This window comes from Anser anser, assembly GCF_964211835.1.
Source record: "Anser anser genome assembly, chromosome: 6".
NCBI lineage: Eukaryota > Metazoa > Chordata > Aves > Anseriformes > Anatidae > Anser > Anser anser.
Genome location: NC_139726.1, coordinates 5133649 through 5149939, shown reverse-complemented (window position 1 = coordinate 5149939; position 16291 = coordinate 5133649). Strand labels below are relative to the sequence as shown.

Sequence of the window (16291 nt, the reverse complement as noted above, 5' to 3'; positions counted from 1 at the left end):
CTGAGCACAATTATTTAAATAAATCGATATTCTCTTGGAGGCTTAATATCTACAACCAGGTTAAAATATTCCTTACTTTTCTTTCTTCTAGGTCACCAAATTTATTAGAAACCATCTAAAGCAGACTGTTTTGACAGCTGCCTCCTTAAAAATAAATGTTCTCTCTCTGTTTCTACAATTAAAAGAAAAAATAAAACCTATATTTAGATTCCAAATAAACCAAATAGAATCACCAAGATATCTCCTGGTCTTTGGGAGGTTCCATGATACCACTACTTAAAAAAATTATTTTAGAGGATCAGGTTTTACTGCTGAATTTCCAGAGCTTCTTTACTAATTATTTGAAGAGATTGTTTAGGAAAATGTGAAATTAGAACGTGATTCTTGTTGAATGCCTGCTGAGATAGATGAAGGGCTGTCACGGCCAGAAGGGCTCCTTGTGCCAGATGAAGGCTGCCCTTGGGGGTGCTCTGGCTGTGCATTACTCACCCAATCCCTCTGTCACTCCTTTGCACGCCCTATCAAAATAACGTTCTTATTAACACATCTTGTTTGCTTGGTCGCTGCCATTTGTTTTTATATGGCGATTTGTTAGCTGCGAGCACATCTTGCTGACAACAGCCTCTTGGTGCCAGTTCAGTACCTGAATGCCAGAAGAAAGGTGTGGGGTTCACTGCCCAGCATCTGCTTCATGCTTCCCTGGTCTGGAAGGGTTCATATCAATACCTGAGCATGCGGGCAGATAAATAAGAATAATACTGACTTTCCATTAAAAAAATAAAAATAAAATGGTTTGTCTCAGCGTAGAAAACATATATGGCTCCCTTTGTTAATGTGGGCCAATTTAGGCACAGTCACCAGTGCAAAAATATGCTGGAGGCTTCAAGAGAGGCTCCCGTGAGGATATACGCCTGCTTTAAAGCAGCAACAGAAATGCCCAGCAAACAGCTTGGATGTGCTGGCACTTGGCTGCTCTGCTCGGAGGGGACAGATCCGGAGCCACAGTGGCCCAGCACCAGCTGAACTGGCAGCAAATGAGAAAGACGTGCCAGTGCCTCGGCCCTGTCCCCACAGCTCCACAGCACTGCTCCAGCACACTCCCCTGGAGCCTAAAGGACTTCCCTCTCTTAGCAAAAGCAAAAAAAGAATAATAATAAAAGGCAATTGCAAATGTTCACACAGCACAGGCTGGAACTGAGCCTTCTTCAGCCATCGGTAAGTAGAATAATGCAACGATACTTCCTTTTCTATTACGTTCCCATCGATACCCAAAGCTGGTATTTATTAAAGCTAACTCTAAGAGCAAGTTTAAACGCCGTGCAGTCTCAGGTCTGCTCCTGTTGTGCTGTGTCCTCACCCTGCCCTGTTGTGCTGCCTTGGCACCTCCCTGCCCCAGGGAACCCCCGCGGACCGTGGGAGCAGCTGGGTGCCACGGGCACGCTGCACGGAGCATCCCCCGGTTAGAATCCCCAAAGAGAAAAGGTAAGGGAACCACAGGGGCCATGCTGATTGACTTTCAATATAAACAAATAAGTCATTAAATAAGCAACTCGGTGGTTTTACTTGCATCAAATAATGGCTAAATACTCAAAATTACACTGAAGTCCTGGTTAACTCTTACATCTATATAGGCTCCTGATGCTCCAAACTGACTTATGCTAGTTAGGAGTAACTACAAGCAAATAAAAACATTTATTTGCTGTATTTATCTGAAACAAAAGCAAATGGAGCTATTTGTCATAACAAAACTACGTTATTTCAGAACAAACAAAGCCAAGTGCTTACCTCTGAGATTTATAGGGTGGGGGGATTTCAAGACATACTATATATAATACATTTTTACATGTGCAAAAATTTACCAATGAAGTGAAATGTAGTCTACCAGAGAGGATCTAGGTGCCATCCTGAGCCAGGAGTCTCCACTGCCCAAGGGATCTCTGGAATTCAGAGACTTGGGGAGCAAGCCCCAAACACTGGGGAGCCTTCGGCAATGCTTTGGCCTTGATCTAGTCAATGAAGACTATCCTCTTAGATAAACTATAAACTCACAAACTACTGAAATCATTGTTCATCACAGTGTTTTCCTGTGAAATGCTTTCCTTCTTTAGGTCTTTGGCTACCATTTGGTACCTTTTTTTTAGTCTGCAATGCCTTATTGTTTCCTTTGCAATGCCCTTTCTATCCACAACCAAGTCCCCTCCTGCAGCTACAGCTCCTTATCTCATCACAACAAAACCCAGCTCCTATGAAGAGCTTTCCCACATTATTTCATCAGCAGTGTTTTCTTTAACTCCACATCATCCCAACATTTTGTCACTGCCAAGATCTCAGTAGGGACTCTTTGGAATAAGGAACAGTTTTATTTGTAGACTATGGTAGTCAACGTTCTCCGTGATTTTGGGACCAAATCAAGTCTTTTATTTCTTACCAACAAGACTGCAAAAGAAACCACAGAAGCACAGAAGCTCATAAACATACCTATTTATTTAATGCAGATGCATTTTTAGGAACAACTGCAACCTCCTGATGTTTCCCATAGCTCGAAGCTTGGTCTGTGCCTGCTCTGGGAAGCAGGGTCCATGGGACCATGCCATGGGGCAAGTACCACCACTGACCTGAAAACCTCCTGCAGATGCACTCCAAGGGAGAGCCAATCCCATTCTCCAACACCAACAAAAAAAAATCTCAATTTCCATGTGTGTTAAAGAACTGACGGGAAACAAAGGGAAATAAAATATGCAAATACTAATCATTCTCATATCTATCGCTTTAATGACATCCCAAACTTCACCACTTTCCCCAATATTACTAAAATTCCACAGCTTTCTCCTGTGTTGTCACTATTTATAAGACTAACACATTTCAGAATTGCAAAACAAATGCATGGAAAATTATTATGAAAAGCAAAAGTTTCATTTTGATGTTAATGAAGTTTCTAATAACCGTTTTCATTCTAAGTATCTCTAAATATTAACTTTCATACCAAACTCATTAATTTTGTGAATTATAAATTAATACAATAGCCTTCAAACATCTACCTAATTTCTGCTAATTTCTACTGTATTTGCATTTTTACATTACTTGAATACTGGCATTTTTTCATTGACAGCAACAGGCAATTATCATCAATTTGTGAAATACTGGGCTATTGGATTTTGAAGAATTAAAACCAAATGAAGTATCTTGGGAATACTGATGAAGCTGTTGCTTGGTCACCTCCTCCAGATATTCTGTTTGCACAGTAGGCAGATGGATGATGTTTTTAAATTCATTCAAGTCAGTCAAGAGTAGGGTGGAATAGGACTAAAATGTTTTCCATCAAAATTCAGTGCAAATTCTTCCAACTCTGAAGACAGAGTGGAACACGAAACACTTGAACTCCTCGTTGGCTTGGCTCTATTAGCTTGGTCCTCAAACACAATTCAGAATCTAACAGATGACTTAAGATAATCATGGTACATCAAAAGCCGTAAGGTAATAGATACAGATGGTATTAAAACAAAAACTGCAGCTAGCCCTAGGGGAATCCCCTTTGCCGTGAAAGCCTGCCAGGAGTGTCTTGGCAGCTCAGCACCAAGCATTCCCCCCACAGCAGCACTGGATCCCAGCACCCATGTGTGTGCTGAGAACAGAGGTGGCCCTCAAGGGCATCTGTATGAGACAATCTCAGCAGACAGACAGTTATTGCAACGTTTCTTAGAGGTTCACTAGCCCAGAGCAATTTTCTTTGGACTCAATGAATTCATATAAGAAAACTCATTTAAGCAGAATGTGAATTTCTGGTACCTATGGAGGTTTACCCACCATTGGTCTCAACTCTTTTCAAGGATGATGCTCTGAAGCAACCAATCTTTAATTTGACAGGTACAGGCTTTCTTGTGTATTCTAGTAAACACTGTAATTTACAGATTTTCACATTCCTGGGAAAAAAAAAAAAAAAGAAAAAGTTTCACAAATCTTGAATAGGTCTTTTCCTTATTCAGTCACTTTGTGCAAAATCGGAGGCTATACGTCAACTTTAGTACATCAAGGATAAAATTCATATTCTGTTCTCCTTTGAAATCCTTCAGGACCTAATTGACTGGAATGACAGAATAAGACCCATGGAGAGAACCATCGAGTATAAAATTACAATTTCATTTATTATGAATTCTGTTTTATTTAACAGTCTATAAACTCTGGCAAAAATTCTACCACTTTGTGTTTTTTTTTTTTTTTTACATTTTTAATTAGTTTTAAAAAGATCATGTTACACAGAAATTCTAATGAATTATTTTTGGTTGATCTCTTCCTCTGTTACCTATCCCAGATTTTCTGGTCATTAGGTATTTCTCATGCATGTCGGACCTTTCATTTTTAACGCTTAGAATGATCAAGGAGCCTGATGTTTTGTCATTTATTTTAAAATTAAGATGACCGTGAAACCTAGCTCAGTTAGTCATTTCTGTATAGTAGTCCCTTATCATTAAAGCAGCAACATTTTCCCAACCTCCATAATTAACCTTTTTGTACAACTGAAAGCAATAGCAATCTATCCTTTGAAAGCCCTTCTGGGGCTACTTAGCACACTTCTTTCACAACTAAACAGAAATAAGCCAGCAAAGATGAAAAAATAAAATCCACCCTGCTTAGAATAAAATTAGATACTTTGTTCTATATCAGGCACAAAAATATCTCAAATCAGAATTAAAACCTCATTTAACTTTTCTTTTTTTTTTTTTTTTTTTTTCAGGTCATAAATGCCCGGCTTTATTTTTATCTCTACGAACCCATCAGTTACGGGTAAAATGTGTATTATCCAATTGCTTTCAGCATAAGATTATTTCCCCTTTTATGCAATTGTTTGCTTCTACTCACTATTCTAAAATCAATTTCTATTGATCCAGCCAGTGGCTTGCACGTTGTTCCCGACAAAAAGGAAAACTATGTCATACAAATTCAAGGCACTAGAGACAAGCAAGTTCCATGATCGTATCCAGCCTTCATTTTCAGAAAAAATCTCTTATATTTTCTGCCTGTGATAGGGAGCGAAGCTGATAATAAACACAAGCTTACTTCATAAAACTGGATGCAATACTAAAGGAAAAATTGCTGCAAGAGAACTTCAGCTCATGTCAACGGGCGTAAAGCAAGAGCGCTGATCTACCCCAAGAGCCTGCCACTCACGTATGAGGGCACAACGATAATAGTGGCAGGGTTTTATTTATTATTCCGGAACTACTTGGTGTTTAGGACTGCAGAAGTGCTCCTGAAAGACTGAGCCATGACTCACGCTGGGCAGCCCATGTGCATGCCGATAAGGCACTCCCGTACACTACTGAAGGCTCCTGCATGCTACTCCATGTGTGCTACAGGAAGCCTCTTCTGGGAGGCTGCGCTGTCGGTAAAATTACTAGCATAACTTTAAATTTTCCTCTTGGAAAACAAGCCACTACAGATGACACGCAGGAAATTATACCTATCCTCTGCATAAAAAGAACACTATTTCAAAGTTAGTGTTTGAAGACCTAGCGGCTGCTTCTTGTTTGGCTTACAGCCTCTATTTCTGCATCACAAGGAATGGAAATACCCGATGCATGAGCTTGCTACAGTGGCAGAGATGAAGCCCATGTTTGTAGGAGGAAAAAGAATCGAGGTCTTGGCAGAAGGGATTTTGTTTGTTTGTTACTTGCTGGTTTGCTTTTTCTGGCAGCTATCTGAGGCAGTTGAAGAGTTCTGAACGACGGCATAAATCTCAGTAGAGATACAGCGAGCAAAAGCAGGTGAAGTGAACAAAGCTGAAATTTAATCACATTTCTATTATAATCAAATATGTATTCACAGTTGTGTACAGCATATTATAAAAACACACAATGAGCTAAATTGTGATTTCAGCGTGTAAATAGCAGAGAAAATGCATTGATCTCAGGAGAGCACTTCTGGCTTCTCACTGGTATAACCAAGAAGAATTTTGAACAACATATGCTAATTATATACAATATAATCTGGCAATCTGTACAGTCATCGCTGAAACTAAACTTCATTCATCCTGTCAGAATGTTCATTGGTCTGAAACTTTGCTACAGAAAGAAATATAACCCTCTGATTTTTGTCAGGCAGCAAGTCAAACTTCAAGTCACATTAAAAGATAAAACTTCAATACATATCTAAATTCTAGTTTGCCTTCCCAACTCGGTTTGTGGATGAGGTATGATTTCATAAGGCAGTGACTTACCAGAACTGCAAAGAAAAATATCCTGCACGTTTATTTCTCCATTGTCAATTTTACATAATTTGTTGTTCGATTAGTAGGAGCACATAATTAAAAACAAAGCCCAGGTAATTAAATTAAGAACTGATTTATTTCTAAACCGTATTCCTTATGGTTAGAAAGTCAGAAGCAAAACTCCGTCTGCATTTAGAGAGAACGCCTGCATGAAAAAACACATTAATAAAGCAGGTCGGTGAAGGGAGGCAACAGTGTTTTCTACTTCCTTTTCCAATTAGAAGAGATCCTCCAAAAGTTAGAGGGTTTGTCTAGGCTACAATATGCATTTAGTTATAGTTTAACACCGTACCAGCCTTATGCATCTCCTCGGCACCAAAGTGGCTTTTGTCACTCTTAGTAAAATGGAGTAACCTTGTCTCATTTTCATCTACTATAACCAGAATCGTTGTGGTTTCCTTGACACACAAAGGTTTTTCTTGGCATCTTAAAATCTAACCCCTCTTCCCTCCAGCAGGGGTTTGGTTTAGCTCATCACGGGGCCTCCTACCCACAGTGGTGGAAAGCCTCTCGCAGCTGGCTGCAAGCCTGGGGATGAGCACTGGGAAGGGTCCCACCGCTTTTCGAGCGTGCTGGACTGGGTTTCTCACTCCCTGATTTGCATGTTCCCAGATGCTATCCAAGACAAGTGTGGAATATCACCTTGCCAATGTTTCGCTATTCAGCACGCGTTGACGTTGATGAACGCTGATACTTCTATAGGTAGCTGTGCAAAAAATACCTAGATGCATTTTAACATCTACCCAATGAACTCTTCCTCAAAATCACCAGGCTTGAACCTGAGGTTACAAGTAAACCATAGCATGTGATCATTCGTCGCTCCTGACACCTTCCCTTTTTTCCTCACTTGAAAAATTGATCATCGTAATACCAAAGAAAGTTTGTATTAACATAAATCTATTCCACTTAAGCACTGGCTTGGACAACGAATTATTAAATCTTGACAAAAAGAATATTTATGAGGTACAGAAGAGCCTTCTGACATAGATGAATCAATATTTTTTTTTCCTCAGAATTCTCGGAATCATCAAAAAGACAATATTTATATAGAAAAAAACCCTAAGGCAGTGACAAGGATGATATCGTATTTTTCTTAAGTCAGTGCAATAAAGTAAACAAGAGGAAAAAAAAAATCAAATCTAACGGAAGAGCCCACAATATGTCACAAGGACATGTTGTTATAAATGCTAGGAGAGAAAGCAAAGAGTTCAAGCAGTGCCGGAGGATTTGTGGCAACAGGCAGACAGAATTGCATCTGCACCCTCAACATTAAACGACACATGTAATAGGGCATGCACAGCTTCCATTTCGGGATTTAAATCACTGGATGTTCTCATTGGACGCTAGCATAAATCCACGCTGTTAACACGTATATAAAATAATCTAATAAAACCCTTCCATTATCAGCAAAATCTCCTTTAAAATGCGTTTCCAAAAGTACAGCCTGCAAGCTAAGATTAGGTCTTACAACAAACAGGGGCAAAGAAAAGCGGTGGCTCTGCACCATCTGCCACTTCTGTTCCTCCACTGCACCTCTTTGCTAGGCATAGGTGGAGGAAAGTGGTACTTTTAGGGATGATTCAGGTTTGTTTGTTTTTTTTTACTGATGTCTTACACAGAAATCTGCACCCCAGGATTTGAGGATTTTCCCCTTTTTTCATCTTTTTGAAAAAAAAAAAAAAAAGGAAAAAATAAAGAGCCAGGCTTATCTTTGTATTCCCGTTATCACCAGGTCTGACATGGAACAGTATTATTTACCTCATATTTATTTTTAAAGGTTAATTAAGGTTTATACACTACCTTGCGATGTGCTTTGACAATTAATTTCCATTACTATTGATTACCTCATACGTCAGCACATGAGCCAGCACCGCTGGCATTTTCTGCTTCCAAATGATGCACTACTGGCATCGAAGGCTATTGATGGTCATGGCTGAGCTGCTGCAGAAGACTGTGCTGAGAACTGCAACCATTGCCTTCCTAAAGTACAGCTGGTCCTAGCCAGCGCTAACCTTTCATTGAATTCAGCTCTTACAGCCAGAGCAGGAAAAATATCTGGTTTCCTCACCCCTGATTTATTTTGCTTTTATTTCCTTTTACCTATTACATGGTTTAATGAGTTAAAAAAATGGTACCAGGTATCCAGATCAGGGCCACTTTTAAACTCATTGATTTATATATTCAGGTGAATTTAAGTACAGCTCTTCTCTGGGAGATTTAGGCTTCTGCAAAACGAAGACACCTCTCCAGCAGGAAAGGGCAGATCAGCAGTCCTGTACAACCATCCACCTACCAGGAACAGAAACAGGCCTTTTGGAAATAATGAGATAAATCTAAAATCAGGCAGCCTAGGAGAGTTGTAGCTTTTGAACTTGAAGGGAAAGCGAATGAATTTTTCCTGTTTTGACATACTAGACTGAAAATGTTCAATTGCTCTACTGACAACACTTTGATTTTATCCCTAGATTTACCATCACCATATTTCTAAGCTGCAATAAATCAAAACACAACTTCATTTCCAGCACTTATAAAGAGACACAACCATGTCTCCCTTAATTGGATATTAAAATTAGTCACATAATTATTAAAGAAAACACCTCGAGGCCTTCCACTGAAGGACATTAAATACCAGAAGGTATTACTATTTTTTCAGTGTTTGAGTGCATTCACCTGCCATCGCCATCCCTTTCAGACAAGAAAAGCTCAGAGGAGCACAGCTGACCCAAGTGTTACATATTTTCCTCTTGTGCTCTGCGGTTCTGCTCGGGTCCGTTCTGTAATCTAAATGCTAGTTGTCACTGTTCAAAGGCAACTACACTTCTGAGATGCTTCTGATAGGAGACTGTTTTCATTTCATTTTGTGGTGGTTTGAAAGCTTTTGCATCTTCTCTCTTTGGTGCCAGCTGCTTTGTATGGTAGCTTGTCTTGAGTTTTACACTGCAGTGTTATGGCAGCCCTTATCAGGGCTCTATACTTTTTATCAGCCCTTTATACTGCATTTCATTTCGCACCAAAACCCCCACATATTTTAAAGCTAAGTACCTGTTGGTAGTGTAGCACAACTTTCAGGGGTTTTTTGGTTTTTAGTTTGTAAGATGTGTTCTAACCACCCGTCTGAGTACATGCAGTGCTTTGCATAAGAGGACAGCAAATAATGGGTCTGATTTTTGGTATTGCATTTTATTCTGTGCCACACTATTAGTTTTATATATATATATATATGTCACAACTGCATTCATTAGATTGAAAAAAATATCATGACCATATTCATTAGGAGACTGAAAAAATATCACGACCGTATTCATGAGGAGACTGAAAAAAATGAGTATTAATGGTCTAAAAGCCATTCTTAAATATAAAGAAAATATATTGAAACTGTAAAAATAAATGCATTTTTACTGGAAGTGCAGATAGATAAATAATAGCATCACAACAATGCACCAGTAAACCACACACAAATTTTGGCTCACAATTTCAAATATGCTCCTAGTAGAGACTGCCTAGCTTCAGAAGCATTACTGCAGCCAAGGCATTAAAAAAACATCAGCTGAGAGCCAGGCACCCACACAGGGTAGCAGGTTATCGGAGCAGACAGTTGTTCCCATTCACTTAATGAAGTTTCCTCAAGTTGCTAAAGGGTACAGCTGCTCTGTGCCCTTTTGGAGCTTTAAAAGTCTTCCCTTGGAGATCATTTGCAGTTGCTATGTATTCAACAGTTTTGAAAATCCAGCCGTCTATCTTTGCATCAAAAAACCCATATGCCCAGAAGAGGTCCGTGGAGGGAAATGTCTGAAATCTTGACCTTCTGATTTGATCTTTAAACCTAGACTTGGATGATAGCAACAACTCCAAAATAAGCATTTGATTGATAATATCCTGAAAGCCAAATGTGTTCTTTAAACACTTTGATGAACCTGCAGAATAGTTGCATCTGCCTCCTTTTCCGGACTGTCATGCAACACCCTGTGAGGAATTGTTTTTTTCCCCAACTGTATGCAAAGAGAAAAAACACAAACACACTTGGATCTGTGACTTTAATCAGAGCAGAGTTTAAGGCTATGATTAAATAAGATAAAGCCCAAGTTTGGAAAATGTTGCCTTTTATAGACCGTAATCCTTTCTCTGAGGATATCAGTATGTTGAAGCATTATTAGTACAAACTCAGCAGTGAGGCAGGCCAACACAGCTTTACAGGTTCACAGGTCCAAGGAAGAAGCAAGACAGCCTGGGGGACCCTGGCAAACCCAGCAATGCCTCAGCTCATCCCGAGCAGCCGACTGTCCCTCGGGTGGGAGGGGGTTCAGCTCCCTTGGAAAGAAGACTCCGGTCGGTAAACCTGCCTCAAAACTCACGAGGGTATGAAAGATTTTCTTTAAAAATTGCATTTGCCCTTCTCATTTTCTTTGCCTTAAGCCACTGCTGTTTTGGTAATGGCCACAGGAGAGAGCAGCACTACACTTGGATGTTGTTTTTGCCAACCAGCCCTTAGCTGGATTTTTCCTTTGGGCCACAGATGCCGGTGATGAAGCAAATACCCAAAGAACAAAATACCACCCTTCATCAGCATATGCTGATCATAGCTGTCTTATTTAGGCTAGAAACATGATGTAAGGATGAAAGCAGGAAACTGCGTATCAATTTTTTTCTGAGTTTGTTTTACTTTGCATTAGAAATTGTGCTTCCACAGCACAGATTGTGGCTGACATGGTAGGGGATCTGCACATTTCAGACACAGAAGCCTCCCAGATGTTCTGAGAGGGCGCAGCGACTCTTGGTACCACTCAGCACCCCTTTCTGGATCCACCTGATGTTCAACAATATTCCAGATTACGCAGCACAGGCACCCAGAAGGAAGAAGTCTTTCTTGAAAGGCTTTCTAAAAACGAGTAGAGGAATGTTTTCTGTTCTCTTCTGAAACGCAGCCTTCCCGTGGTGATTAACATAACTACTCTCGGCATGGCCAGCAGAGCTGGTCTTACAGCAACAGACCCATCGTTTTTATTCCGAGCATGGGCAGAGCAGTGATTATTACTGCATGAGAAATTTTACTAAAGTTTTGTATTCTGAAGATTTTGAGGAAAGAGTTACTCGTTTGGCACCAGTGAAGACCTCCTACTTAGGGAGCTACCCCTAATTTACAGATTGGAAACTGATGGATGAAGCAGGATTCATGGGGGACTACAAATTGTCCTGGGCTCTTAAACCTGAAATGTAAAAACATACGAGACCCAAGCCACCCGCTGCACTGACAACCTGGCACAAAACGGCATAGGTCGAACATCTAGCTGCTTGCTCCTGCTTTCCAGGCTAAAATTTAGGGCTGGCATCTTTATTCGATGCCTGCAAATTACAGCTAAATGAGACCTTTCAGTGGTGTCAGCCCCATGCAATACAACCACCCTAAAGCAAAACCAGCTTCTGCTGGCTGGGAAGTGATGATGGATTTTGGTAACCAAACCTGACCCTCGCTATTAGAAACCAGCACCACATTTTTGTATGCCATTCATAAATCATTTTAATATGCAGATGTATGCCTGCTCTGTCTGATTAGAAGGTAAAAAGGCAAACGTTCCTATAATGTGAATTAAATGCCCTACATTCATAGTAAATGACTGCAGAAAAGCTGTAAGGATTCCTAACGGCGAGCCACTCTTCCTCAGGAATGTTTTCAAAAGGACTGACAGATCGATAATAAAATCAGAAATAAAACTACACATCACTTATCCCACAAGAAGCCTGTAGACACGGCAGCTACCGATCTTCCTTCTAGTTACAACACATCACACAACCCCTCTCTCAGCTGTTTCGCGCCAATAATGAGCATAGGCTGCTGCGACACGGGATCCCATTTTCTCCCATGCCCTCCTGCATGCTGACGGCAAGAGCGCGTTTTATAAACACATCCCGGTTATTTCCCTTGGGCTGGATGAGACACACACTGGTGAGCACTTAGAAGTTCAGCATTTTCTCCACAAGCTGCAGCGAGTGGCTCTGTGAAAGCTCTCTCGGCGGGGCACCGTGCCTCTGAAGCGTGGATTTCCTCGGCTCCCCGCAGGATCCCACAAACATCTCACCCAGGAGTTCGGCTCCCCGCTATCAACAATGTAGTGCATTGCCTATGAGGTCCCGCAATGCCCCAGTGCTGCTGGTAGGTCACGTTAAGCAAAAAAAAAACAACTAATTACAGCACCGAAGTGTACGTGTGCCTGTAGTCCTTCTATACTTCAATAACACGATCATCTGCTGCAATGAATAATAGCATGTTACATGGACAATCACCCTTGAGGGAAAGCGTTCCTCTAAGCCTAGATGACACCCTGCATTCAGTCCATTTGTACTAGAGGAGGAATCAATAAGCACGCCCCACGAAGGCATTTCAGCAATGCCACTCCAACCTCAGCTTGGCGTGCCGAAAAAGATTTAGATCTGGGAAAGCATTGCCTACCGGAGGGAAAAAAATATATGCTGACACCAGTCTCATTTTGCAGCTGTAATTTCCATTCTGTTTTTGCACTGCAAGGTGATTTGATGAGCCAAAATAAAGTATTTTAATAAGTCACTTCGTGAAAGCTAAAGCTGCTGAAATCTAATTTTTTCTTTCACAACTCAAGTACTCCAAGAGTAGTCACCGACTCACCTGAGAGTCCTTGATGTTCCATTCAGACATCTCTGATTAACTGAAGGAAGCACTAAAACCCACACATCGGCAAGCCTTAAAGGAAATGTTTGGGAATGTAAGGAAGTCATTACAAGCACCCAGTCACGTTACGCGTTCCCTCTGTTTTGAAAGGTAATCTGAAACAAAAAAAAAACACTTTTTCTTCAAGAACTGTTTCTATCGAATAAAAAAAGAATAACATAAAAAGCCTTGAAAAAAATACCGCCGGATTATAATGCATACCCTTATCTCCACAAAAATCACGTGCCGGATGAAAGAGAGGGCCTAAGCAGAGATTTCTTTTAGAGCACCTGAATTTGCTACAACAAAGAGATAAGCAGTATTATTACATCCTATTCTGGGATTCGAGTTTTTGTGCTTGCTAATTATCCTGGAGCATTCTGCAGCCAGAGTTCAGACCTCACATTTGATTCTAGCAGAGATGAGTAGAAATTGTACATTCAGAACAAGTACAGCGTATGCACAAATTTGTCTTCATTACCAGTCTGTTTTCAATGACCAGAACAGTTGAAACATGCCAGATTTGGGTCTTATTTATGATACTCATGAGAATCCAGCTATGCGACTACGCATTCACATCCGTATCGCTAAGACATCGCTAACTTTGTTTCCCCAGTTGTAAAATGGGAATAATAATGCTTAGCGGTCCACATTGCTCATTTAATGAAATAATTAACTAGAGACAATTTATGTTCCAATTTAGGCCCCCTTTACAACTGCAGCAGAAATGAGAGAATTGCACAGCGAGCAAGTCATGGCATGGTGCCTCCGAGGAGATTAAGTGCCATTGGCACCTGCTGAGGCTCAGTGCAGCCGCGGCTCAGGTTGCGACTTTGAATCTGCCCAGGAGAAGAAAAGTAAAGCCACAGGAGCCAGCGGGGAAAGCTTTTTATCAATGCAAACACTTCTGCGTACTCAAAATTGGTAGACGTTAAAATTATCGACTGGTCAGCAGTTGGAAAATTTCATATGGACTCTGCTCATTTTGCAAGTGCTACAAAACTCAGCTCAAACAGCAGAGCAACTGGACGCTGAAATACTTGACGCCAATCAACAAGTTATCTGGAGTCACCTGTATTTCTAAAGACCTCCACAGAGCTCGTACACATCTCTACAAATACATATTTTGCTCTGAGAGCCCTGTTACAAAGGAAGACAAACCCCCATACAGCTGTGCAGGGAGAGAGGCCCCAGAGGCAGGAGGGGCTGCCGACGCAGGTACGGCTTTGTGAGACAGCAGGCAGCTCCCACAAAACCAGCCCCAGGGGAAATTTACCCTAATGGCAACCTATGAAAACACGGTATTTACTGGGTAAAGGTTACCGCTCAATGTTGCTTCCACTTCGGCTTTCAAGATCACCATGATATACATTAAAGAACATTTTCATGCACATTTTCTTTGTACCAACAGCCACCAAAGTACTCTGCTGAGGGTAAAGTGGAACTCAGTCATTTAATGATTTATACTTCAGGTTCTTTGTGAGCCGTTTACAGCTATGAACTTTAACATAGGAGTTTAGGGATATTTCAGGAGCTATTAGCATAATGATCCCTTGTTAGGATCCTCAACTGACAGAATTCTCAAATGGTCTTTTTCAATTGTAAGGTCAGAACAAACAAGCAATCACATTGCTAAATATGACACGCACAAACATCGCACATCTGTGTTCCTATGGAAACTGTTTCATTTATGTTTGGGATTGACATTTATTTATTTTTTCTGTTATTTTACCATCTCTCAAAATTCACCTGTTCATCTGAAATTTTCAATGTCCAAGTTGAAAATACCGATCCCAGTGCTGATCTTAGTACCAGGAACACTTTATTTGAAGCTGACTTAAAAATATGACTTTTCTTTCATGAATACTGAACGAACAGTGGTTTAGTTGGGATTAGTATACATGGCAGCATTTGAAAAGAAACTGAATGCCTGAAGTATGAGATTTATACATCTCAGCTGAGTCACTCCTGTCCTTCACACTTCTCCTCTACACCTTAAGAAGGTTGCTGTGCTACTTCAGCAATTCATTTACAGCCCCTCCTTTTCTTATTTTTATTGCAAGTCGACTGGTTAGCAAAGATTTTTCCCCTTGATCTATCCATCTTGTCTGATTTTCCTCTCTACATTTACAGAAACGGTCATAGACACGTTATGCTTCATGAAGCTTTTTTATACTTGTAGGAGCTCGGATCAGAGTAGCTTGGGAAGACTGAACCAATTTAGCTAGAACAGGAATTTGACCCAAAGTGCTGTCAAAAACTTAAAACCTGAACTCCTTTAATATTTTAGATGAACATATCAGTTTAATAAAAGTTGGCATTCTTCTGAACCTCTGTATAGCATTCCCAGCCAAAAAGAAAAATAAGACCTGTTTGTATGAGATCACAGGTCCCAATGGAGGAAACCAGAGGAACAGCAGTTTCCATACAGGTAACTTAAGGCCACTCATTAAACAACACAAATTGCTACAATTATTTTGGATTATTGGAGAATTATCAAGATATATTTTACTGGGTATATGTTAACACCTTTCCATGGCTCTCAGAGTAATAAACTATGATAGGGATGTCTACACAAAGAAAAAAACACTTTCAAACAGATCAATTCTGTAATTATAAATAATTATTGGATAAATAAAATAAGAAGCAAGAATGCAAGAAATCACATAAAACAAGGTCACTGCTAAAGCCAGGCTATTCCAAAAGAGCATAAAGCTGGTATTTCTTAACTTCTACAGACTTTCAGAGAAACATTTATTAAAATTTGTCTGTCCCTAGCTCTTCTGCCCTGGGAGGAGCGTGTTACAGCTGACATTATCATTTACAGAGATTTCTCCACATTATAATCAGTCCCCAAAGAAGCATTTTCTCCTCTCAAATCCTGTGGTCCCTAAAGCAGTCCCTGCAACTAAGCAGACCTGTAATCTTTCAGCTTTTCAGTATCTTGCAGCAATTTGCTGGCCCTGCTGAGCACTATTTCAGGATCGTTTGTTTTAATTCTCAGTCCCCTCTATTCCCCCAATTAAAATTCGAGTTAATTAATAGTACTGGTACAACTAAAAAGGTGTCAGAAAGGCCTTAACTTTCCCTTCTACTCCTGTTGCTTCAAAATAAGAGTAGCTTTTTCTGTGTTTTCCCATGTTACTCCTGTAATTCGTTATACCAGCAGCATAGATTGGGTGCATTTGAAGAGCTCCAAGAACATTTTTTTTGCCCAATTCCTGATTATTACCACATTAACCAAAACAGCTTTGTCCTTCATCTGTAATATGTTTCCTCCTGTCATGGAAAGATTTGTCAGGAACTTCATAGCTCGGGACCAATGCACACGCTCAGCATCTGCAAGA

General features: G+C 40.4%; 1 protein-coding gene across 7 annotated transcripts in view; it reads right to left on the bottom strand.

Annotated features, from left to right (window-relative positions):
- The window catches only part of LOC310901699 (uncharacterized protein), a 66045-nt gene that overhangs the window by 17614 nt on the left and 32140 nt on the right, over window positions 1–16291 (bottom strand). For 4 of the 7 annotated variants that reach the window (XR_014586045.1, XM_083841845.1, XM_083841844.1 and 1 more), the window contains one exon: window positions 1–16291. This exon is cut by the window's left edge and continues 17614 nt beyond it. The exons of 1 other annotated variant lie outside the window; for it this stretch is intronic. The gene's annotated coding sequence lies outside the window, so the exon portion shown is untranslated. 2 more of the 7 variants (XM_083841840.1, XM_083841841.1) reach the window with 2 other exon arrangements.